General features: G+C 32.2%; 1 protein-coding gene across 2 annotated transcripts in view; it reads right to left on the bottom strand.

The window, feature by feature from the left end:
- LOC118197358 (regulating synaptic membrane exocytosis protein 2-like) overlaps positions 1-26,105 on the bottom strand; it is a 376,040-nt gene that overhangs the window by 348,351 nt on the left and 1,584 nt on the right. The gene's annotated exons all lie outside the window — the stretch shown is intronic.

Below are 26,105 nucleotides of genomic sequence, written 5' to 3'. Positions count from 1 at the left end.
AATTTATAATTGATTATATGTAATAAATTTTAGTTATAATGAGCGTTAAGGAGTTGAATGCATTTCCTTTCTTTAACCGTCACATTAAACATGAATAAAAACCTTTAAAGTCTTTTCCTCGTGATAGCACTAATCTCATTTTACTTAATGTCATTTAAAATGGACTGTATATAATCAATAAAAACTATGATACGAAGATGTCTAAGAACTTTAACATTTATCAACGATTCAAGCGATAATTTATTAATTTTGGAAGAAGACTTCTCCGTTCATTAATTTTCTTTCAAGGAATTGTGATGCAGTGCATCTATACTCAGATAACTGTTGAGAAAATTTGGCCTCTTTTTAAACTTTGTATTAAAAATGAAGTCGCATTAGTACGATGTCGTATCCTCAAAAGCATTAACGAAAATGTAGAATAATAATAATAAAAAGTATTTGCTTCCGAATATTTCGCCCTTGCTTACGTTATCTCTGACCTTTTCAGCATATGGTTTAGAAATTACTGATCAATAATAGTAACGTACAAGATATGAATCGACAAAATCCATTGTGTAAATAAAAAAAATAGTTTTATAAATATTAACTGTAACTAACATCTTTGAAATATAAAGAATAAGGTAATATTTTTATTGTGCAGATTTTAGACTGTCATTTTCTTCCTTTAAACCCTATCTTCAGAATTGGTATACAAAGCTTAATATTCTATTCTTGATTTTCAAAGTACAAAATTAGTAAAAAAAAGAATCAAAGTAAAGTCTGGATTTTCTAAAATGGTATCAGGTAAGAGTTTTTCTTCTGTTCTCATCTTAATAATTAATTTATGAACAAATAAATTTAAAAAGAAATTGTTTTTAAAATCGCATATATTGGCGTACATGGACTGCAGAAGTCGGGGTTTTTGCACAGTGTCATCAACGTAGAAGGTGCCTACATAGTATCCGAGCTCGTACTGTAGAGAATGTTAAAGTCTTGTCTCACTTTGTTGTTCCCATTCACAGGGAAAACAAAGCCTATGAACTGATCTAATTTATGCAGGAATAAATTAAAAATACGTACATGCACTGGATTTTGCATTTAAATATCAAATATTATAAGCATACATTATCCATGACACTATAGTTCGTGATTAATTTACGTGCAGATAAATTTATAATCATTAATCATAATACTGAGTTTTTTTAATGAAATAAAATATATATTTCGCATTAGAGATAAATTGACAAAAAAATAGCAATAACTATTTTGAATGAATAAGGCCGCTGAAATTCTTCACCCTTGACAGAAATCTGCTTTAACAAAAGTGATTAGGCTTCACGTAAATCGCAATTCTCTCCCGCAACCTAGAGAGAAGTTATCTATATTTTATTCAATAATTCACAAGTTCTAAAGAATGTATCATATAGGAGAACAGTCACGTTTGATTTTCCTGTTCAGAAAGATCATGTGGAGATCAATCTAATACGTTTGGGTCAGGGATTTCTGATGAAAGTTATATCAGAAAAGAATCTATAATACCTTGGATTACGTTCTAAGCCTAAGGTAAGAGCCGTAAACGCAGCTTCGGGTATCATGCTTCATGCAGGAAAAGGAGGAGGGAGAGAATGAAAGAATGCAGGATCCGTTGAAATTGAAGCAGAATCTCATTACAGATAAATCAAGAATACTACGGTTTTAAATTAACTAATGTTTCTATTCACCGACTTTTCCCTATTGAATTCGTATTATTGTGCTTCTAGTTCTTCAATTGAAATCAAAGATGTTGGATTGGACTCAAGTCCAATGAATTTGAAAACTGTGGCATTAAATAAAATTTACCATCAACATCCTTGAATTACTCCTTGACGAATTTGACAGTACGTAATACTGCAGTGCCTTGTTGTTAATGCTATCACCTACAGTAAATACAATTGATATGAATTGAAGAAACCGGTTCACAACGATTTTGAACTTCTTTACAGCTGTTAGAGTTTATTTTTCTGGGTTAAGAGCTGCTAAACTCCATAAGAAAACATTATTTAACCCCCCTCTTACTCTCTCGTAGGTGTATATCTGAGTGCCATTGTCTCCGATGGTAATTTGCGTATACAACTAGGCAAGCGGGCGAGCCATCAGAACAGAGTACTTCATGATCGCCATTGTTTTTAATATCCCCTTGCCGTACCGACACGATACGAACATTCATGCCTTCTCCGCGATTCGAACCTGGACCCATCGTCGTCGCTAACCATTATACTTATCAAGGATGCTGTTTGTGATACACTAGAAATCTGAATTCATTGGACAGGACGACATTTGTTTTAATCCTATGCTGTCTAGCATTCATGATATTATGCCTGTTTTATACGTAGTTGTCAAAGATTATCCTTCTTGGCAAAAAAGAGAGGTCTAGTACTATGCAACATTATATGCAGAAGTGTTCGATGAACACTACAGCGATAGTAAACAGGACTGAGCTATTTTAGCCTGCTAACTATTGTCGAAGGTGTTAAGTGTTTTGAGGAATTGCAGGAGTTGAAGCTCTGCGATCGTTATGAACGACGTACGACAATGTCAACGATTCGCTGCTGTTGTTTTCCAGCCGCTCAAGCTAACCATGGGCGAAGCGGGGACATTGTTTAACTCTGGTACTTGGACCTGGGTTCGGATTTAGATGAATAATTTTGCTACTCGGGACTCTTGTAGTTTATGGTTCCATGTGTAACTTGGATACGACTCAGTTTCTCTTGGAAAGTCCTCCATGTAGGCATTCCTTCTCTGTGTGGTTTACCACAATCAAATAAACCAAACATTTGTTATCCTAATATTGCCCCCTCCCCATTTTTGAGATATATTTACGGCATTGGTGCGTGGGTAGCCTACAAGACGTATACTTTCAAATCAACTTAGAAGCTTAGAAGCATAGAAGCTTTTCAGTTTAGAAATTTGTCTTTTCCTCAATTCTGTTCTTTCCATTTTAACACCACCCACTTTACTTTTAAAAATCATGTTCTTAACCTGCTGTTTTAATACGTGTGACTGTTTACTCTACATCTTTACATATGCATTTATTTCTTTAGGTCGTGGTACACAATAGTTCTCATATTTTAAATTTAGGCTTAAAGGGACTCTATATACATCAGACAGTCGTTTGTCTCTAAATAAATCATACAATCAATTAGCTGTCTTCCACATTTTTGTGCTTAAGTATTCGTATATGAATGGGTATGACAAAATTTTACATTAGTAGCTATGTCTAAACATTCTTACCTTTCACACAAATTATCTTTCATAGTAACGTTTCTTTCATATAACAGCTTTGTAATGTGTTTTTGAAGTCAGCATTGTGGGAACATGCATAATAGGTTCTTAATCGACTTGCAGACATCTGTCGGTAACGGTATCTGTTATTGTTACAAATTCCTTATGAATAATCTGTAATCTTTTTTATTACAAATGCCCCACAAACTGATTTGTTAGTTAACGGATTACATTATTTTCCTTAGAAAGGATACCTTCATGGAAAATTTTCTAAGGATAAGAAACTTGTTTTCACGTTTTGTATGCGAAAATTCCACACAGTCAGCCATTTCCCAGGAAACTGAAGTACCTGTGTACTCCTTGACAGAGTACCAGTATTTAACTATCCATTACTATCCAAAACTGTTTCTCTGCAACCTGGCATTTTAATAAAAACTGCAATATACTGAATTGTTTTGGGGAACAAATTATTATTTTATTTTGAAGTGGATAATTTTTAGATAATTAAATGAAAATAAATAGTTGGATCAAGGAGTCAAACAATAATAATTGATAATTAGTGATGTTTTCACAATCATATATGTTAACAAATATAAATATAAAACTCTAAACCTCAAGCCGTTACAGTTTTAAAACTATCCAAGAGCAGAATTTGTTGATTCGTTTTCAGATATTTGAGCGTTGAAATAATAATTAAAAAATCTAAATATTGATATTTTAACATGGAAAACACGTTACTTGACAAAATGTAAGTACGTCCAAAAACTAAGATTTAAATGCAAATTTTAAGACTTAAACGACAATCGTGTTGAATTACAAGATTCTTATGACCGATCGATCAGCAGTTAAGGACATCTGTGGAATCAAATGATAATATAAAATTTTTGGATTTTAATAAAAGGTGAAGTTGGGAAGAATAGATATGGCTCGTTTTTCACATGTATTAAATTGCATATTTTTGTTTTATATCCTTTTATAAACGACATGATATCACGAAGAAGATGCCTGAGGCTTTTGCCTGTTGCACAGCATTATGGATAAATTAGTGAACTTACAATCAACGCAATATATAGCTAAGGAATTCTAAGTAGACCAAACCGTTATCGCACAATCGTAAAAACAATTTTCAGTGAGCATATAAGCTATTAGGTGCAAAATAGTCTCTGAATTGTGTCGCTGAATTCCTAACACAATGTCTCTCTATAGTTTATCCCGAGACATAATGTTTCTTCTGTGCTACCCTAACTGCGAAAGAGCACTTGCCTCACACCATCATTCCCGTTGATCTTGTGCTAATTAAGGTACCCATAATCTATCTATTAATTTAGATACCCATGATTTATATTTTAATTTAGATACCCCTGATTTATAACAAAATTTTGGAAGAATTAAAAACGAATGGATTACTCGATTTCGTCTAGTACTAGCCTGACAAAGAAAATCAGTAACAACTATAATTAAATCTCACACAACATTTGAATAGTGCTTACAAAACAAAAGAAGCTCATAAAGAATTTTATCGAAGACAAAATTTTTCAATATATTAAAATTTATTGTTTTACGTAAACCCAAAAGATGAATTATTTTAAATTGAAAGTGAACTTTATTTCTCCATTTCAGACACAGAATGGTAAAATCTGGGCCCTGTCAGATTTTGTTGAAATGCGATAAAGGGTTTTTAAAAGCTTGTAATCACAGAAGCTACTGTGGAAATTTCTCTTTAGAATTCCAGCAGCATAGAAAGGCATACTGCTAGTGGTCAATTCTTTTTTTATTATTGTTTACTCATTTATTTATTTATTCTTTACGGATTTTATGTTTGAACTTTAACTTTCTTTACTGATTTTTTGCTTAAGTTTGCGATTAGTCACTAACAAATTCATTTGAAAGCCAAGTATACATCATACGTGCTTTATTGATTTGTAATTGTGATTAATTAAGACCTGAGACAATGTTGTTAAGAATTACTTAATTATGTTAATAGTTACTTACCATAAATATTATTACGTATTTAACATATTTAAAGTTTAGTTTTAATTCTGTCGCGTCCTTATCTTGCGTAAAGTAATTTTTAAGCATCTACCTCGTATAGTAAATCAGCATTTAATCGTGGCAGCTTATTCTTCTTAGTATGTTTTCAATTTTAAGCTTGCTATTATTTTGTTTGAGTGCTTTTCAATCTTTTTCTTAATTTAAGCAGGAGAAAAAAGAATATAGTATAGATATGTATTGAAATATTACAGAATATATAAGTTTAAAAACTATAAAATCAGTTTAAATGAATGTATATGCTATTATCTTGAAACAAATATAATTTTTTGTAAGCCTATAAACATATAAACCATACATATATCTTATCTATAACTTCCTCATATATCCATAACATATTACCACAACGCTTCGTAAAATATGGAGGTTTTCAACACTATATCATCGTATATCTCCCGGCAGATATGTTGCTTATAAACATGCATGCGTAAGAAATATTTTTTAAGCAGACTAAACAAACGCGACCAGCATTCAGCTTCGTTTAGTTTGTTTTAGGTAACAGAAATAACTTATACATTCATTTTACACATATGTAAAGTAATTTACTTGCTTAACTTTAACTCAATAAATGTAAAAAACAAGAATATGCGTTTTAATTTTAAGGTACATACAAGTAAAAATTAATTTCATTGTTTTATTTTATACGGAATGAAAACTGGTTATGTTCAGACAAACAAAAATGTTTCAATATTGTCAATTAAGTGTTTTGTGCTTTATTCAACAGAATTATAAATATCTTATTTTTTTAACAATATAATCTTTGCTGCAACTAAGTAAGGAAAAGGTAAAAACAGAATTCCCTGAGCTACATTACATTAAATACATGTTTGTCTTAGAGAAAAAAGACAACCCATTTAACCACATTTTTAGATTATTCAGGTGAGCCGTGGCCCTAGCTTTTAAATAACTGCCATGCACTTTTATTATTTGCTGAAAACTCTGGATATCTTACAAAACTAGAATTTCATAAGAAACTGAAACGATTATTTGTGTCCGTTTTAATTAATAATGTAAAATTATTGTTACTGATAAACTGTAATTTAAAATGAATGAATATAATTGTCTCAGGTAAGATTTTAATCTTTATATTTAACAAAATTAGATTCTGTGGAAAAGGCTATTAACCACATTCTGCAGAAAACATTATTAATCGTTAACTATAGTTGCTGAATCTTTTAGGTCTCTAAACATTACTCTAAATTTCGTTTAATTCAATTTAGTCTAATACCTCACAGCTGTCAGTTTAGTCAAAACATAATTCAGTTTGCAATATAAATGATAAACAGCAAAATAACTTTCATCTGTAGACTCGGATTACTGGAATTCCTGAAGGTAACGCGTAGGGTTTCAATCCATAAATTAATTTGACTTCTTAATCCGTACTAAAACGTCAGACGAGTTATGGCCCCGACTGTGTAAATAACAATTGAGTCCTAAGAAATTTAAACTTTTTAATTAAAATTTTAAACTGAACAAAATTCACGGTTTGTGCTTCCAATTAAATTGTTTATACTTCCGGGGTATGAGTTTTCAGAAATGTAAACTTAAAATTCAAAAGTAATTTGATTCTTGAGACTACTGGGCAACATCCTAACAAGCGTTAGCTCAAATTTGCTAAGTACACAAATGACTTCGGCTAGGAAAGTAACCAACTCAGTCTAAAAAGTCACAGAGCTGGACGAAAGAATAGTACTACTGTCAAAACTATTCTAAATTTTTATAAGTGCAAAAGACACCAGCTGTTCCAAATTACTGTTCTTATCTAAGGCACTAACTGCAAAACATTTTTTAAAGTGCTCAGCGGGTCCTTTTGGGGTCCTGTGGTGTGTTGGGACCTAAATAGCTAGTGCAGTTGAACTACACCAACATTACCTATAGTTAAACATTGTGCTGTACTTTAACCTGACCTGCCAAAAAGTATTTAAATTTCAAAAGTTCTATCTTTAAATGCACGCATCTCATTTACATCCGGGGGAGAGGTAAGGAAAAGTAAAAGACACAATACATTTGAAATAAAAAAATAATGGATGAATTAACATAAAATCTACAAACGATTCCAATGAAACGTTTTTTACTTTACGATAAGTAATTAAAAAAGAGGGTTAAAATGAATCGTATAGTTATAAAAATGCACATTTGGTTTATCTAACAAATGATTTCAAAAGATGTGAGGAACAGGGGATTTCGAGAAGGAATTTCTAAGGAAAACTGGGTTTATGTTTTATGTTGCACAAGAGGAAAACCTCAGAATTTAAATTAGTAGTTTATATATCATTGAACCGTCAGGAATACAACCCGAGACGGACTACCAGGAATCCGCGGGGTATTAACTGTCTTTTTATTGAAAAATTTATCGTATTAAATGGAAAATTTTCTTTACGGAAATGTTTTTAATTCCCTTCGAATATCAACGCTGCAATTACCATTTTCTCTTTTGTCGAGTAAATAGGGAAAAATAGCTAGTTATATTTTTAGAAGAGAGACACCTGCTAAAAATCTCCATTATGTCACTCATTTATCAAAGTTATCGACTCCTTTTGTAGCGCCACTAAAACACCTCCGATGTATTTTGCCCTTTGTTTTGTTCTTACGGAAGACCTAGTTTCATGTCTCCAGAGAGCATCTTGTTTCAGGTCTTTCATTAACTGTAAGAGAAAATTCTATTGTTAGCTTTTCTCTCTTCTGTTTTTCCGTTATTTCCTCTGGAATAGCTAAATGTAGGGGTTGTTTAAAGTAGGTTTCCTGCCGCAGTCTTTTTGACACGTTTGAAATTAGAAAGTTAAAAAATGTAAATGCAGTTAATAGCTCGGTAACCTGCAAGACATTCATTTATCACAGTTACGTTAATTCTCTAGTGGTGAAGTTTGAAACTTTTACACGGTCTTATTACGTTTATGCTTCTGTCACAATAATTCGACGAATTCAGAAATTAATACAAACGTGAATAATGTGAAAATACTGGGGTTTCTTACTTACAAACTTATACCTAGTGAAATTAGATACTGCTATGTGAAGTCATTTCCGCTTTAGAGCTATTCGTGCGCTTCTCGCTGACTGTGAAACTGAGAGTCTTTTGGTAATTGAAAGTTGAATCATAATCTTTGTAATGGGACTCAAAACCCTCCAGCTGTTTAATTAGAAAGAATTGTAAATTGTTAGAGATTTTGGACAGCTGTTTAAGTTTATTTCTTAACACAATAAGTGCCATTTTAGGCCACTTGTATTAGTTTGGATACTTGTGGCATATATTCATATAATTTCTATATATAATTGAACGAAATAGTGGTTTTAGTGATACATAAAACATTTGCTGGAAAAATAGAATTTTTTGTCCTTGTGGACCTTCTTCATCCAAATGAATACAAACAGATTATGGTCTATTAATATACTGTAGAGGCATAACACTAGAGGTGAGGCTCAGACCCAAGTAGGCAAAGCAAGCCCATACACGATTAAATGCCAGAATCTAAAGTCTTTCAAAGAGGCCGAAACCCCATAGGAAGACATTTTCAAAATCAAACTTCTGGTGATCACGCAACACGAGTTCAAATTTGACAGTAACCTTCCGAGTCTCTGCCACGTCTGAGCGGATTACGGTAGAAAAGATGGTTCTAGTCTTGTGAAGGCAGCTAATCTCCCCCATATCAGCCACTCTCAACAGGTAGGTATGATTATAATATTATATTCCACGAAGCTATTAGATAACATTAGGGAACATTTATGATTTCAAAACATTAACCGCGGCTAAAAGTAATAAATTTTTTATGCTCTGGCGCTCGATGTGTTAAGCTAGAGAGTCTTCAGTTTTTGTATGGTACATTATTTTAATAACTATAATTTACCACATAAAAGTTCATATTTTAAGTTCATTTAATCCCTCGCAAATTTTAGTTATAGTGATGGCAGCAAATTGCCTTGACGCTTACGATAATTAATCACAATGGAATTCCAATTATCTGGATTTTGGGTAAACGGCACTCCAGTTATCCGGATCTCTCGCTCCTTTTTCTAAGCCGAATAAAATTAATCCTTTTGTTATTATTTATACATTTTGTTATTTCTTTTGTTGTTGCAATATAAGAAGCAAAAAAATTACAGTACATGCTTTTTACGAAGCTATTAAACTTACATTAATGTACACACATCATCATTTATGTATTACAAATTGCATGATTTGTTATTAAATCTAGATGAATGTACACTCTGTATTATTTTTAAAAGCATGAGTGTATATTTGAACTAATCATAAATACGCTTATACGTTTCTAAACAAATAAAAACTATCTCTATTATATATTAAAGACGGAAAAGGTGAATTGCGTATTAAACTCGAAACTTTTTTTTTCATTTCAAATGCTAGTCACGTGCATGAGCATTTATCATTAAGCAAAATGGCCTCTAACATGCAGCAGCAATTTACAGCCGAAGTGTGGGCGATTGTATAGCAGAATGATCGTGAGGCTACAATACTTAAGGGACGAGATTTTAATGCAACATCGTTGACATTCATTGTGAGAAAGCGGAGAAAATGGGAGAGATTCGGAAAAGTAAATCTCTTGAAACGATTCGTAATAGGATCAATGAGGCAACATGAATAAAGACTGTGGAAGAGTTCCAGTCGGAAAGTAGTTTAAGGCATGAGCTAACACTGATAAATTCTGTTGTATATATTTCTTCGGCTTTCTAATGGCACTATCTCATTTTCCCTAATCATAATATTATAATCCTACGATACAATCAAACGCGTAGTTATTATTATTTTTTACTTACATTAGATGTCAGTTAAAAATAATGTGAGCTAATGAATGCCCATTAATAAGAAATACGTTATGCATCGAAAAGCTTTACACATTATCTTCATCTATTACATGGAATTTCAGTGAAGATTTAAGTTGCATCATTTATTATAATATCATCTCGTCGGTTTATAATGTACTACATCTGAAAAATTTATCTTTCTATAATTAAGGAGTAATTTCTATCAAACCTCACAGTTGAAGATTCTGTTCGAATTTGTTTTAATTTTGCAAACTTCTGCAACATAAAACGTTTCAAAACTTTAACATTTCCCCCTTAAAGAGTCTTTTTTTATTTTTGATACTTAAAAGACGTATCATTGCTTTCAGTTAAAAATACAATTCCTCGCCAACACAAATAAAAATCAGAGACACTACAGTACTCTGTTGCCAATTTACAGTACCTAATATCTTTTATTGATCTTCAATATTACAAAAAAAGCTTTGGACATCAGCGTGAGAAAGCGAATCGCCTAAATAATTAAATTGCTAAATTTTCTCATAACATTCTCTGACGAGTATTATTTTAGACCGCAAGGGTTACTCTATAGTGTTACTTCACATACGTTTTTACTAAATACTCTATAATACATAATGACTGCCAAATTTTTCATACTTTTCCTGTATAATATGGACCGCATTTAAAGCAAAAATCGAATGCCCTTGATAAAATTTTTTAGTAACGTGAAGTTTTATATTTTTAGTTTTTAAAACAATATAAATTTTTATTACTTTTGTAATTTTCCATTTTTACCCTTTCCCATTCCGAAAGATATTGCAAAAACAAACACAGGAGCTTTTAACAATTGAAATTTTTTCGTAACAATAATTTTATCCAGATGTGAAGATTTAGTTTCAGCAGTTGGCAGCAAAAGATATTATTTTTACTTAAAACGGTAAGCGAACTACTTGCATACTTCTCACCATGTTTTGGGATGGGGGGATTATACGTTTGGTATGTGTAAGATAAAATTGTTATTTTAGTTTCTAATAGCTCCTGAAGTTTCCCTTAAAATTTCTTTTCTTTTCCCTTCGTCCTATTTTAAAAGTTATCAAAAGTTTATTTTAATTTTTGAAGTGCTCCTTTTCCAAATTCATCCTTGCCATATGATTCTTATACAATGAGAATAACTTACGTACTTAAATAGCACAAGCAAAGTAACAGTAAATTAATAGGTATGGAGGCTTTTCTCAAAGAAGAAAACTTGCTCGTTTTATTTGAGATTATTGAGTGTCATCTAAATTTTTCGGTACATTTTGGAATATATTATAGCAGTCAACAAACCCATAAATTATAAAATTTGTTTTAAGCGTTTTATTATATGCTCAAATCGATACCGAAAAGTATCCGAAAACTTCGGTGAAATGTCTATTCACTGAAGGAAATTAATTTTTTTTCGCTCGAAATATCACAGTTCTGTATCAACTACATCAAAACTGTTTCACTCCTTTAGAACCCTTGAAATAATATGCACGTCTCTTGGGACCCCAACATAATAAAATACTTTTTCTTCTGTAAAATCTGTCTTTTTTTCGCGATACGGTTAAAAAAGGTTGTTTGAATACATCAGAGCCTACAAGGGCTATTGGCCTAAGGTAAGGGACACCTTTGGAAGACTTTCTATTAGAAACTGGTTCATATTCACATTAGACATGGAGAAAACTATGGAAAGTAGTGTTGCAGTCAGCACGTTTATCTGGTGCGACTGCCCGTATTCACCGGCGCTAATCACTCGGCCGCTTATGTGGCCTTTTCCCATTAAGAAAAATATATTTTTTCTAATAGTTGCCATATTATTCTTACACAACGATAAAATTACTGTTTGCTTAAGCAAATAGTAATTTTATCGCTAATAGAAAATAACTCTGAATACCAGATAATTAGAATTATAAGTTTTGTTCACTCATACACACACACACACACCAAAAAAAATTAACCGTTTATCCGCAAACACCATAAAAAGTAAACTAATATTATTAACGTATAGTTTATAGGTTTCATGTACGAGCCGTCGTATACTAAAAGAATGAAAATAAATTATAACTACTGCAATAATTTAAACGTTTATGGATAATGCTTAAATGATAGAATAAATTATGGCAATTTAGTGGAACTACAGTATTTAAACACATTAAATAATTAATAAATCATGGTATTTTTGAAACCTTTGAAACAAAATCCGTAAAATTATAGCTTTAAAATTAAACGTGAAAGTACATTTACACATGCATCCATTAATTATACTCTGGCAGAACCGCTGATCCTTCCTATCAAATTTAGATTTTCTCTTTTTTTCTTATTCACAAGAAGTTATCTTAGAGGGATTCAAAAAAAAGTTTCCATACGTACTAAAGTTTCCAAATGAAACAATGCCTAAAATTTCCAAATGCGACGTTTTATATTCCCACTCCAACAGATAAATGGGATTCAAGACAACTAATCTAACAAATTACCTCCAAATGAAAACGCCACTTCATTTGCTTAAAAGCTCTCTTTACGGAGTTCTATGATATTTCCTTGAGTATTGCTTTAAAGGGATTTCTTTCAGAATTCTATTACACAAATTCGCTTAGTTGCAGGAAGTTTAGATCAAATGAGATGCTTTACATATAAATTTCTGTTGTACTTCATTAACGTTCTATGTTATTTAAATAATTGTAATTAGAATTACAAACATAATGTATGCCGAATAGAAAATATATGATTTATTTCTAATCATATTCGTTTTTTTATATGACTTGTAGCAGCGAATTCTTCTAAAAACCTGATCTGGAAAGGTTAAAAGTAGTTTGTTTTACACATTTATAGTAAACGAAGGATATGTTTAAGGTTTATATATCAGAATGTTTCTGGTTGTGAATATCTAGAAGTCTGCATAAGTTTTCTCAGGCTTAAACGCAGTCACTAGGTGTTTAACTAACTTAGGCCAGAATTCAGGAAATACACTTATATTTTATGTAATTATATCAGAGCTTCGGCTACAGAAATACCTTAAAATTTTACTTCGATTTCGTAGTATCAAATCCCGAAGAAAAGATTAACTGAAAACTTTTCTTTGCCTTTCCCATGTATTTATAACCTGAATGTAATTCTCTTATGATGACCTCCACGAGTTTGTTTACTGGAATACGGCAAAACATACAATGGCTATTTCCCTAACGAAAAACGTGCTTTTGTGAAGGTATTTCTAAGCAAAAATGACTCGTACTCATGTCCGACGGGGAAAGTCCCAGGAAAACATTTTCTCAGTCAGCCGCTGACCGGGGTTCCAAATCGAGTCGAACTATCAGTGTTCAAAAGGCTTATCCGCTTGGCCACTGGCGGGCCGATTTGCCTTAATGAATTAACTATCTGGGTATAAAATTATATCTGAAGGTAATAAATATTATAAAAACAGGAAAAGAGGCATTCACTCCGTAGATTAAAACATGTATTAATTCCAGTTCGTTGTGCAAGCAATTAAGACTCTAAACGATAAAAATTAAAATCAAGAGAGATTAATTCTAATGTCCCCTTGTTAGTAAACTAAAAACGTATTATGGAAAAGCCAAAGTCACTTCATATAAGTACAATCCTTAAACATTATGCTATGCCGTAAGCTAAGTTTGAAACATGAAATTTATGAGCGCCAACTATTAGCTGTGTTCCAATCAAAACTGCAGAAAGCAGGTATCCTAATTCTTCTTGCTCACCACTTTTCAAACCTTTTTTACATATTCTTCAGTTTTTACTTATTTATTTTTCGCTCAATAAGAATATTTTATGAAATAAGAAAATAAATAGTATATGCTGGAAGAAAACAGTTAAAATAATAACAAACTAAATGAAAATTTTGAGCTCAAAGGTCTCAATATTCGTCAAAAAATGAATTTATTCGTTCATCGAAACATAATTAAAAAGCACTGCAAACGAAATTTGATTCATATTTCCTACACATAATTCTCGATACTGCAAAAACCTTTTTTAATTAAAAAAGTATACTATTTTAATTTTAAAAAGTTCAAGTGTAAAATTGCGTTTAGTATGCCAGCTTTGTATAAATGAAAAACAATATGTGGTAGAAATAACCGAAGATTAAATTTTGTATTCTCATTACTCAGAGCTCTTTCTGAACCTCTGAGTTAATTCTTTTCAGAATATTTAAAAATATTATTAATTTTCTGTGTATTTCTTTATATCAAAAGTTCAGACTTTCATATCTGGTTACGAACATGGTAAATGTAAACTTCTGAGCAGCTAGTTTCACGTTTAAATAAAATAAGAACATGCAAAAACTTCTGGTAAAGGTCAGTTTTATTCCTCATGTAAAATTCAGCAAAAGAAAAACCAGAAAAAAAGATAAGTGATTCAGAAATTTGTTGCTAAAATTCTACATAAATCTTCCTCTTTTATTCAAACTTGATGCACGAATAAAAATGACTCATATTAAGACATTTCAACAGAGATCTTGGTGAATACTTAAGCGGCATCTGGGAAGTAATGCTGTGTATTGCGTATCTTTTGGGATTCTTGCTCTAGATACTGATTACTTAAGCACGCTTGTTTCCCATGAAACGTCTGCCGGAATATCCGCTTCCAAGAGCACCCGTTGGAACGAAAAATTGCCCAATTACCTACATTCTTTCAAATTTTTATCTGCATTCAGTTTTACGTGCTGTTGAAGATGAGAAAGCAATATTCCCTGAAGTAGCGACTGAACTATAAACCAGAGGCTACTCTGTAATATGAAGTTTTGTCGTGTTCTCTTCCATTTTTGAAAGAAGAATTACTAATTGTAACTGTTATTAATTTTTTACAGTTTCAATTACACTTATTTCGAAAATTAAGTCGAAATAAGTCAAATTTAAGCTTTTGCACACTGTTAGGTTTTGTACAGCAGGAAACCGGTGAAATCAGCTGTATCTTTGCCGAAATTTGAACCACTGATCTTTCAGAAGATGTGTTTCATGGATCATAGGGCAATGCGCTAATTCCTCATATTCTCCTCTTTTTTATAAAGGTGTCTAAAGAAAAGTCAAGAGCCCAGTCCACCAAATCCAAATGATAGCAAATTATCGTCTACTGCATTATATTTCGGACGCCGATGTAGAAAATTTTAGAAATTTTGGAATGGGAAATATATGCAAGCAGCTGTGCACTCTTTGGGATTCTAATCATGGACTTTCCACTTTCTATCTCTCTATCTCTAAAGTTAATCACTTACACTCAAAAAGCACGCATGAGGTAATGCAACAATTCCTTGTAAGTTGAGCAGATACTAAGTTATCACTACAGCAAGTAAATGATTAAATTAATTGCAGCCTTTTAATGATATTTGTATCATTACATACATAACGGCGGCATACAAACAAGAAAAGAAAACATATTCTAACATTTAAAAATAATTTACATTCTTCGTGCGAGAGTCGCACGTGGCAGTCGAGTCTGGTTTCAAATATTGCCATTCACAAATACCTTAATGTTCATCTATTTAAATTATTTAAACTACAAGATTTTAATACTATTTAAAGCTGTTACAGTTCCTATTTATAGGCCACTTTTGCAAAATTATCCTTAGAAACGTCGAATTTGGCAATTTTACAGTTTTGTACGCGTTAATGTAAATAATACTTTCCTACTACTATGTTTAGGACTAGACGTTATAATTACGAAATGTTCAGTAAATATTAAATAAATAAAAATAGGTGCCATTGATCCAATGAAAGAAGCTGGTCGCCTCCATTGAGCAGAGTAGTTCCTATAAATGGGTCGGTAGCTATTTTCTTTTTAATACAGTATCATCTTTAAAAAAAGTCAATATAATGTTTAAAATTATTTTGAGCTTGATTCGTAAATATAAAATGCTGATTAGAAGCTAACACAGACCACTGAAATACACCAAAATACATTGAAACATTCACATTATTCATAAGGAATCAGGAGTTGGATTTTAGTTTAGTTTTTATAATCATAAAATAGGCCTAATGTGAGAATCTAAGAAACAGCATTGAATTTCGTTTATTAGAAACAATTTAGTGAAAATGAGAATTTGAGGATTAGTTAGGCTAGTATAAAAAGAACAATAGCCATAACTTGAAAACCTTCGATACATAAAAGAATTCTTAAGCGTACTATTAATATTAGGCTACAAATCTTACACAAATTACTGCATCAATTATTCGTTCTTGACGAATTCAGCTACATTTTTCGCAATATACATTTTGATCCCCTTTCTTAAACCAGCATACTTCTCCTGAACCTACACTTTACGCGATGGACATCGAAGGATGTGTTCCTTGAAGTCATCGTAACAGATAATACAGAACCATGAATCCTCATTGAAATTTATAGGCCTATTTACTGAAGGCAATGAAAGTTTAGCCTTAAAATGTTCTCTCCAGTACAGAAGTTTGGAGTCTTCTTTTCATAGCGGCGCCTCTTCTTCCTTTTGACTTTTTTTCAGCCTCTTCCAGGAACTTCTTGTATGTACTACTTCTTATCAGTATTGTTTTTTGTGCTTAGTGTTATCCTTTTCCAACTGACAATTCAGATAAAATCGGAGAGATTTCACCCAAAATACTTTTGACAACAATGTTTATGCACCATCTGGACGCAGTTCTGATTTTATTCCACTGATGGTTGCAACAAATTTTTCTCACTAGAGCCTGCATGTCATGTTACATTGCACTTGTACAAGCAGTTAGGTTTGTGTCAGGAACTTTTACAACAGGAACATAATTTTTTTCAAACTGCACTGATGCAACAAAATGAGAATCTTAAAATATATCTCTGTTAACTGGCCAAACTCTTGTTTCAACAAAATGTTTATTGCCGTTCCTACTGTTTCTGCTTGTCCATATACTTTCCTAAACAATCTTGCTGCAAAGAACGTGGTGACAACTTCTAATTTCTCTTTATTCCGTCTCTGTCGTAAAAACCTGTCCATTTCATAGATTAAATAATATTTCATTGATGTAATAATGTTTTATTGATGTAACTGATATGCATTTTGTTCTTCAACTCAAACAAATTACAAAATATTAGCCCTGATACGGATATCATGGTTGGGGCACCAGCTCATTCATAGCAACGCTGGTTGGCTCATTGAAGGCAACTAACAGTCGGTATGTAATAAACCCGTGATTTCAGTTAAAACAAAGTAAACAATCATTGTTAAAATAGAAAAATAAATTATTTAACGCAGCTTTAAATGCTATAAGTAACAACTGAAACACTATTAACGTCTCACTGATATCTATATCTCAGATATATTGGTAATTAGAAGAAAAGCACAAAACGCTTACTAGCAATAACTAGAAAATAATGGAGGCGGCTCAAGGAAAGAGCCGGCCTAGCAATAGCTACCTTAGCCTGTAGAGTTATTAGGTTAATTGGAAGCAGAAAAGATGAAAAATATGCAACCGCCTTCGCCGGGAATCGAACCACGGACCTCTGGAATACCGGCCCAGCGTGCTACCGTTAAACCACGAAGGCACGCTAGGGAAGTGGGAGAAATGCCTTATATACTTCCCTTTTTAAAGAGCGACTAGGGTTTTAGGGGACCTAGTCGCCAAATCCTGGGTGCGGAGAATCATCATCCACAACCCTTTTAGTTTGGGCGCCACTTGTAGAGTCATTAGGTTAATTGGAAGCAGAAAAGATGAAAAATATGCAACCGCCTTTCCCGGGAATCGAACCACGGACCTTTGGAATACCGGCCCAGCGTGCTACCGTTAAACCACGAAGGCACGCTAGGGAAGTGGGAGAAATGCCTTATATACTTCCCTTTTTAAAGAGCGACTAGGGTTTTAGGGGACCTAGTCGCCAAATCCTGGGTGCGGAGAATCATCATCCACAACCCTTTTAGTTCGGGCGCCACTTGTAGAGTCATTAGGTTAATTGGAAGCAGAAAAGATGAAAAATAAGCAACCGCCTTTGCCGTGAATCGAACCACGGATCTCTGGAATACCGGTCCAGCGTACTACCCTTACACCACGAAGGCACGCTAGGGAAGTGGGAGAAATACCTTATAAGCCTAAATTTTGAAACATACAGGTCAGAGACAACATTAAAAGTATAGTTACCTAGATAACCTTTTTAGAATGAATGAAACCGTCTACTCTAGTGAATTAACCAAACTTGTTTATGAGCCAAACAATGAGGCAAATTAATCCAGAAAATTGGGCTTTAAACTCTTAAAATTTAGCATAGTATTTTCTACAGCTACAATTTTATAACGAATCATCTACAAACCTATCATTTAATACTTTTTCTAAATCTTACTGGCAGTAGAAAAAACAGTTTAATTAATAAAAACTATGATTCATGTAACAGCTGGTAAATGCAATTTTCTGAGCAAAAAACACGGAAGGGATTTATTATTACTTGGATATAATAGATGTAAGTTACGTTTTGCCTGTTTAATGTAAAGCTGTTCTGCTGAATTCATCTCTAAGTTTCCAAGAATTAAAAGTGTAACTGAGTAGGGTTACTGATTGCAAAATATAGATGAATAATGATGAAGTTGCGACAAAACGTATGGAAACCAGGTCAAGCTGAACAGGGCAGATCATTTATAATAATTTAGTACACCTGAATATTTATGAGCTTGATGCACTTTATCAGAAGAAAAAGGTGGTGATGCATCGGAGTGGTATCCTTATTAGTTGTGAATGCTCAAAAGGTAACTTTACTTCACGAGTGAAACAAAAAGTGAAAAAACATCAATAAAATAATCGAAAAACATTATATTTGGATACAAAAAAATAATCAATTATACAGAATAGTTTTGCAGTTCTAAAAAGTACACAATAATTCTGCGTATGTATTCATAGTGCTAATTGCCATTAATTTTAAAAGTGGCTAATCAAATTTTTCTATTATTCATGGGAGGATTATCTGCACACAGCCAAAAAAAAGGTTAAGCTAATAAAAGCTGAAGTATCAAGAGCAAAATTCAGTCTTTTACTCTCGTTTCTCAATTATCAGCATCAAGGACAAAAATGGTGTGTATATTATATTGAAATGGGCAAACGTTGCTAACTCAATACTCAATGCACTGAATATCAAGACTAAAACTTAGAACGAAGTTATATGTTTAATACTACGCTGTAAGTAAACCAAAATACAAATTATTTTAAGTTTTCGATGTTAAAAACGAGAAAACTCAACAGTGCTCTCACCAAGAATCGAACTACTTGTCTTTCAGTTTCTTTTTGGATGGTCTAATCACGGCACCAATACAGCATGATAGAGTAGAGGGAAATGTCCTAATTTTTTGAACGTGTTGGTATTAAAGAGATAGCAGTAACAGTCATTTTAGAAACTATTTCCTATGTTCAGTAATCTGAATATGTGAGAAATAATATACGAAATGATGTTTGAGGAAAAGTAAAAAACGATGAAGACAGTAGTAATTTAAGATAACCAGGTCTTTCTAGATATTGTCATTTGCGATCAGTCAATAAAAGAATGGGAACAAAAAGATGACGATGAGTGTGAAATTTCAAGAGCAACGACATGGCACTTAAATATGCGTATTTAGTCAATTATGGCCAAATGCACGAGAATTGTTTGTCAGGAGTGAGTTTTTAAAAACCTGAATATCAACTGACGTTTCGCGAGGGGAAGATGCACATACAACTAGTGTTCCCTGGCTTTTCTACCCTGTGGAACTACTATGTTCCACGATTTATTCACTCCGTCAGTGGTGGAATCTTCTAAAATATATGGACAATTTGTTAGACTATTGAGTCAATAAACTCAGTCACCTTGAGTCAATATTATTGAGCTGACAGACGCTATAAGTTTTTCCATCATTCAAAAGATGTATACAGGTCGTTAGATTATTAAGTCAGTAAACTGAGTTTATGATTCAATAATATTGATTCAGCATTATTAAGAGACGCTATAGGTTTTCACAGCTTTCGCCATATTGTCTGATCTCCATGGTGCGCACTTCTGAAGAGTTAATTTTACAATACACGTGACCATTTTTGGACTATCGATATTTTTCAGTTCAGTTTTCCGTGCGTACTCATTTAATGATCAGTGAAGCTAATTGATGTGTTCAGTGTAAATAAGAGTAATTACTTTATTTAGGATTTTATCCTTACAAAGTAAAGTTATTATTTTGACTGCATGGTGCTGAACTCGGGATATCATAATATATAGCGGAGGAAGACTTAAAATAGAGTTATATAAAATTTTTGTTTTAAAATTCTAAGAGTGACAAACATACGGTTTTATTAAGTTCTTAATTACACTGCAAAGATATGAGCTTTGATTAAAATTCGAACTATTCTTTAAGTGAGCTATTTGAAATTGGCAATCAGGACCAAATATTTTCTAATTAAAGACAAAACTCGATTAATTTCTCTCTTCGCTTTAGATTTATCCTCGAGTTTTCTAGATCCAACTATTTCTCTCCTATTTAGAGCTGGAAAATGTTACACTCAAATGCAAATGACAATAGTTCTCTTAAATCTCCAAAGATTCTCCTTATTTCGAATGCCAGTAGAACGACCTGGGCTCTTGCTGGGATATTAATTCTGCAAACAGCCGATATCAAATCAGGCTGCTTTTCTTATCTAAGCTATCAGGAGGCGGCATCCGTCTCCGGATATTTCCTACTTTGCGATGAAACTGGAATGATTTTTCCACTGACTTTGGGTTTAATTTTGATCTGTTTAAAGTCCTCTTTCACAGTACAAGTGAAATTATAGTTACATTATGCAGTTAAATTATAGTTCACTGAATTACTAAAAGGCAGTTTAACTTAGTTAATTCTGTTAATGTATGCTGTTTATATTTCTGTATCAGAAATTTAAACAATGCTGTCTAAAATATACACTTTAAAATACTATCGACGGGGATTAGGTAATCGAGTGAATAAACGATTTTCATACAGCATTGAAATATTTTATAGAGACATAAAATTCGACTAGTGAAAACTGGTGTTATGAGAATTGACAGGGATTTTTTTTTTCCTTTTTCCAAAAGCGCACGTTTTAAAAGAAGAAAGTAAACTGAACAAATATGAAAGAGCAGGGATTTTTTTTCTGAAAAGGGCCAATTTTGGAAAGAAGAATGAAAATAGAAGCAAGGCACTGCACTAAGGCTGAGGAACAAAGTTTTTGAGAAATTTTGACAAGCCGAGTTACTAGGGTAAGTAAACTGCTGACACAAAGTTTGGAATATAGATAAAACTTTAAATACTCAATAGAAACTGTGAAAATAAGCCATGATTTATCATTCTTATACTACAAACATATAAGGTATTTCTCCCGCCTTCCTATCGTGCCTTCGTGGTGTAGTGGTCAGCACACTGAGCCGGTATTTCAGAGGTCCGTGGTCCGATTCTCCGCGAAAGCAGTTGCTACTTTTCATCTCTCTTGCTCCAAAAATACCTAATGTCTCTATAAACATATAATTAAATTCATAAGTTGGCGAAAATCAAAAATTACTTCAGAAAATATTGTAACGTTTTTGGAGTGGGAATTTTTGAAATCTCAGCTGTGCCTTAGACAGGAAACGAAAATAGATTTTCCAGTTTCCAGCTGCGAATGCTGATTATTACATCCTGGACGAATTTCTGTAATACTGTAAACTATAAAAACAAGACTTCTTACAATAAGAAAAACGAAAAACAAAGATTGACAAGCAACTAAGATAGAACCCTTGTATGCGGAATCAGTACATTTTCTACTCCACATCCACATCGCAAACGCTGAGCAGCATCGTGATACACATATTGTTTAACAGCAACTTCAGATTCTTTCAATAGAGTGATACAAGCTCGAGTTAAAATATAAACGCAAATTTCTGTCTAAATACATTTGTTGTACATATGTTATGTGATGTATGGAGTTAAAATGGATAATCTCCTGTACGGCATTAAGTATAAAGTGTTGAGATTTTAAACTGTTCAATATATAACAGTTTTATCTAGAAAACAGAATTATAGACCCATGATATAGTTTAATAGGGTTATTGTCAGTAACAGAGTTATTCATTAGAAATATTACGCTACTCAATATGTGCAGAGGATGCCCTTTAAAAAGGGGGAGTATACAAGGTATTTCTCCCGCCTTCTTAGCATACCTTCGTGGTTTTAGTGGTCAGCCCGCTCGACGCGTATTCGAGAGGTCCGTGGTTCGAGTCCCGGCGAGGGCATTGCTCATTTTTCACATCTTCTGCTTTCGAAATACCTAATGTCTCTACAACCTTACCTCAATTTTCATGACTAATGTGATGACAGAGCTTAGTTTAAGTTTTATTAATTTCAGATTAACAGTTAATTTAGAGCACCGCATTTCTCCAATCATAAAATAATAGATTTTAGTCTCGAATCTAGTATCATAAACACATTTCCCTTTACTGTTGCATCTATACCTTCAGTACTGATTCATCCTTTTTGGAAATTACTTTGACTTCAAAGCAGCAATATCATATCATCTAGCATGAGAAAATTTTCAAACGCGATTCAAAACAAATTTTCAAACGCGAATTTCAAATCTATGGAGTAAAAAATATTTTACATGAATTTAACTAATTTGAATTGAGTACTTTAACAGACGGTAGTTTCTTTTTTAATTTAATTGAAAATTAAATTAAAATTAATTGAAAATTAAATTAAAATAAAAACATACTACAACAAAGTCGCCACATTTCAGGAGGTCGCTAGGTACATGTGGCTATGGGCTACTGCATTAAAAAACACGAGTGGCTCTATCATCTGCTGAATAAGTCCTGGCTCGCATGTTCCATGCAAAGTCACATAACTATACAATTGCCATTAAAAATACCCATTTATTTTGCATACCCTTAAAATAGAAGTCATGTACACATTAAAACTTTAAATTTAATGTAGTAGATATATAAATGCAAATGACTGAATTACATGATCCATAACAAGTGATGTGCCATACCTCGAGAGGTTTAATCAATGATCAGCTACAATAGACAAGGCAATGCGTGGACAGTGAATGGCAACCACGAACGTTATGTGAATGGTTCCCTAATGTTTGTACTCTTCTGTCTTGCTGAAGACAGTAGAGTCTGTACTCGATTGGTGGAGTTCCCTTTAAACAAATTCAGTCCCCCCCTTCACGTGGCAGCTCCTAGCGGTCAGTGGAGTTTCATGTTTCTCAGAAAGAAAATATTGATCATAATTTCGGAAGCATTAAATACTTTGGAATATCATTTTTCTGATAGCCATTTCCTTGCATTTCAGTAACTCTCGAGTCGTTTTCATTCGTTAAATATTATTTTATGCAATACTGAACATTTCGCAAAATCACAAATCTAAAAACTTCGCATCAACACGGTTCTTTCTCTTTACTTACTCGTATTACTTCACTCCATTTTCCTGTTATACATAACAAAAAGAGTAACTAATTTTGAACCAAGTCGTTCAAAGACTTCAAAGAAGATACATAAATTTAAAATTGGTACTAATTTGAAATTTTAATTAATATTGTGTTCTTGTAAATGAAAATTGTAAAATGGTCCTTTTCTGCTTTTATATATATATATACATTGTTTTCAGTACTTCTTCTAATTTAAAACTACTGAATTTTACATTTTTCATTTACAAAAGCACGTTTTTCAATTATAAATTTTAAAGTAGTACTGATTTTATATTTATGTATTTTCATCCAGTCTTTGAATGAGTTGGTTCAAAATTATTTATTCTTTCAGTCTTTAATTAATTACATATGTTTAATTTATGCATATTATTAATAGATGTAACTTTCATTCTATCATAAATTTAAGACACATTATATGTACATAAAATTCACATCGAAGGGCATTTAAGAAAAGAAAACGACATCATAAACCTTAGTTCAGCAAAAATAAATTTAAATATATTTAGAATAAAATTTAAATTCTACGATATGTGTTTTAATATTTCATTTTAAGAGGAAAATAGGAAAATATTTACTCTGTATTTACACCAAATACAGTTGTGCTTATAAAGTGAAAATAATGATAAATTAAAATCTATACAAAACAGTGAAAAGGTGCATATAAAACACATGTATACCTTAAGAAAAAAATAAGCAACCAGTTAAAATCTGCACGAAACATTGAAAAGGTTAATGCAAAATACATTTATACCTCAAGAAAGTAAATAACCAACCAGTTAAAAAATACAGTTATAAAAATTAGCTTCACATGTAAAACAAAATAATATAAAAGCGGTCATTGCTTTGTTAGTTTATATCAAGTTTCATGAACTAATTCAAACATTAGTTACGTTACTCAATAAAACAACAAACAACATAAGTTAAATATAATGAACAAGTAACAACGTAAAAAGAGGTCACGCTTTTGTTCGCGAGAGGAGGTGTATGTATCAAGTTGGTTGAATAAGGCACAGAAAGCGAAGAAAGAAAGGTTTCGTATCATAACAGAAAACCTTTTGTGTCAAAGCTCCTTTTGTTCAGAACATTTTCCAATCTAACCAATGTAGAATATTTCTATAATCGTTTGTTTTCCACTCCCAATCCCGTTTTAGGGACTAAGGCTTCTCATAAAAATAGGTAAACATAACATATAGCCATGCAATATTTATCCTACGCAGCAGGCAGAAGACATGTCCTCATTTGAAAAATAAAGTAAATGGTTTGTATAAAATAGCTTGCATATCTTAACCCAGTTCTCTAAATTGCATTTTCTAAATTTCTTCTTTAACCTGTTATCAATGCAATTAAGGAAAATTTATTTAAACTAAGAAGCAATTTTTAGACATTTCTTTTTAAAAATGATAATCCTAAAATTTATACAGCTTACGAACATTGAGATCATGTATTTAGAACGTTTCCAGGTGAGTTTACATTTCCTTGTAAAGTAGAATTTTATTTATATTAGAGGTTATAAAAAACTATTTTTTCTGTTTACGGAACTAAGAAGGATTTACAGATACATTAGTAATTTAGTAATTCATTTCAGTAACTATACATTTCTTGTAGGACATTAAAATCTTAAAAATGATTTCCGGTTGCTTGTTTAAGTAAAATAAATTTTATAAAAAAATAATTGAATTCATTTTTCTTTATAGCTTTATTCACCGTTATTCTTTACTAATTTTCTTTATAGTATTTATTCAAAGTTATTATTTACTAATACCAAAAATTGAATTCACTGCATCGTTGCAAAAATGAATGCTAAAAAGCTCTGAAAGGTAAAACGTGAAGTTACTTAATCCAAAGATTTCTAGCTGTAATCTAATTTGGAATATAGTAGTCATGAAAACATGAGTGGCTAGAGAAACTATAAATTTCATGATTAAATTTCCAGAATTCACTTATCGAAAAAACATTCATTAAATTCTCAGAAGTGAATTCTATGAAACAGTAACTTAAATCAAATTTGGGTATCAAGTTTTCGGACAGATTGAGTTTTGCATTAAAAAATATCATTAAATTCTTAACTTACTGAATACTGATTTAAAAAAACATTAGGTTAATTCATGTTTTACTACAATTAGTTTTTGTTCAGGGAAAGAAAATTTATATGCACGCTTAGAAAATAAATTATCCTATTTAGAAATTTTCTGAACATACTTCTGTTATATATTTATATTTGAACTAATTTTCTCATCAAAACGTTCAAGCTCATCAGCATTAAAAAACTGCTTAAAATGATGGGTCTAGATTTTCGGTTTCATTTCTCATACAAAGCAATTTACATTGCATGTATTCATTCATACAAACGAAACAGGGACAACAACGGGTTTAATTTTCCCATTCTTAAAATGCAAATACGTTAAAATGGAATAGGTTTCGAAAATAGCTAAGTTTCGTTTCCCATAAAACGGAAGAGATTTCGAAAAATTGCTGAATTTCGTTTCCCATTGCAATTCAACCAATGCAAATACATTTGCCTCGTGGGTTATTTCACTGCGAAAGACTCATGATTGCTAAGGAAACCTCTTTACAGTAATTGGAAATTCGCAAGCTATTTTCCAACCAAACGAGACGTTTCTGTCATGAAAGCAATTGCAGTATTCTCGATGGTTAAAATGTTACAGAAAT

The sequence above is a fragment of the Stegodyphus dumicola genome, chromosome X2 (genome assembly GCF_044657685.1).
Source record: "Stegodyphus dumicola isolate Sdum_Otavi_A_Nest chromosome X2, ASM4465768v1".
Classification (NCBI taxonomy): domain Eukaryota; kingdom Metazoa; phylum Arthropoda; class Arachnida; order Araneae; family Eresidae; genus Stegodyphus; species Stegodyphus dumicola.
Note: the sequence above shows the minus strand (reverse complement) of the source record. Positions and strands in the feature narration are given on the sequence as shown.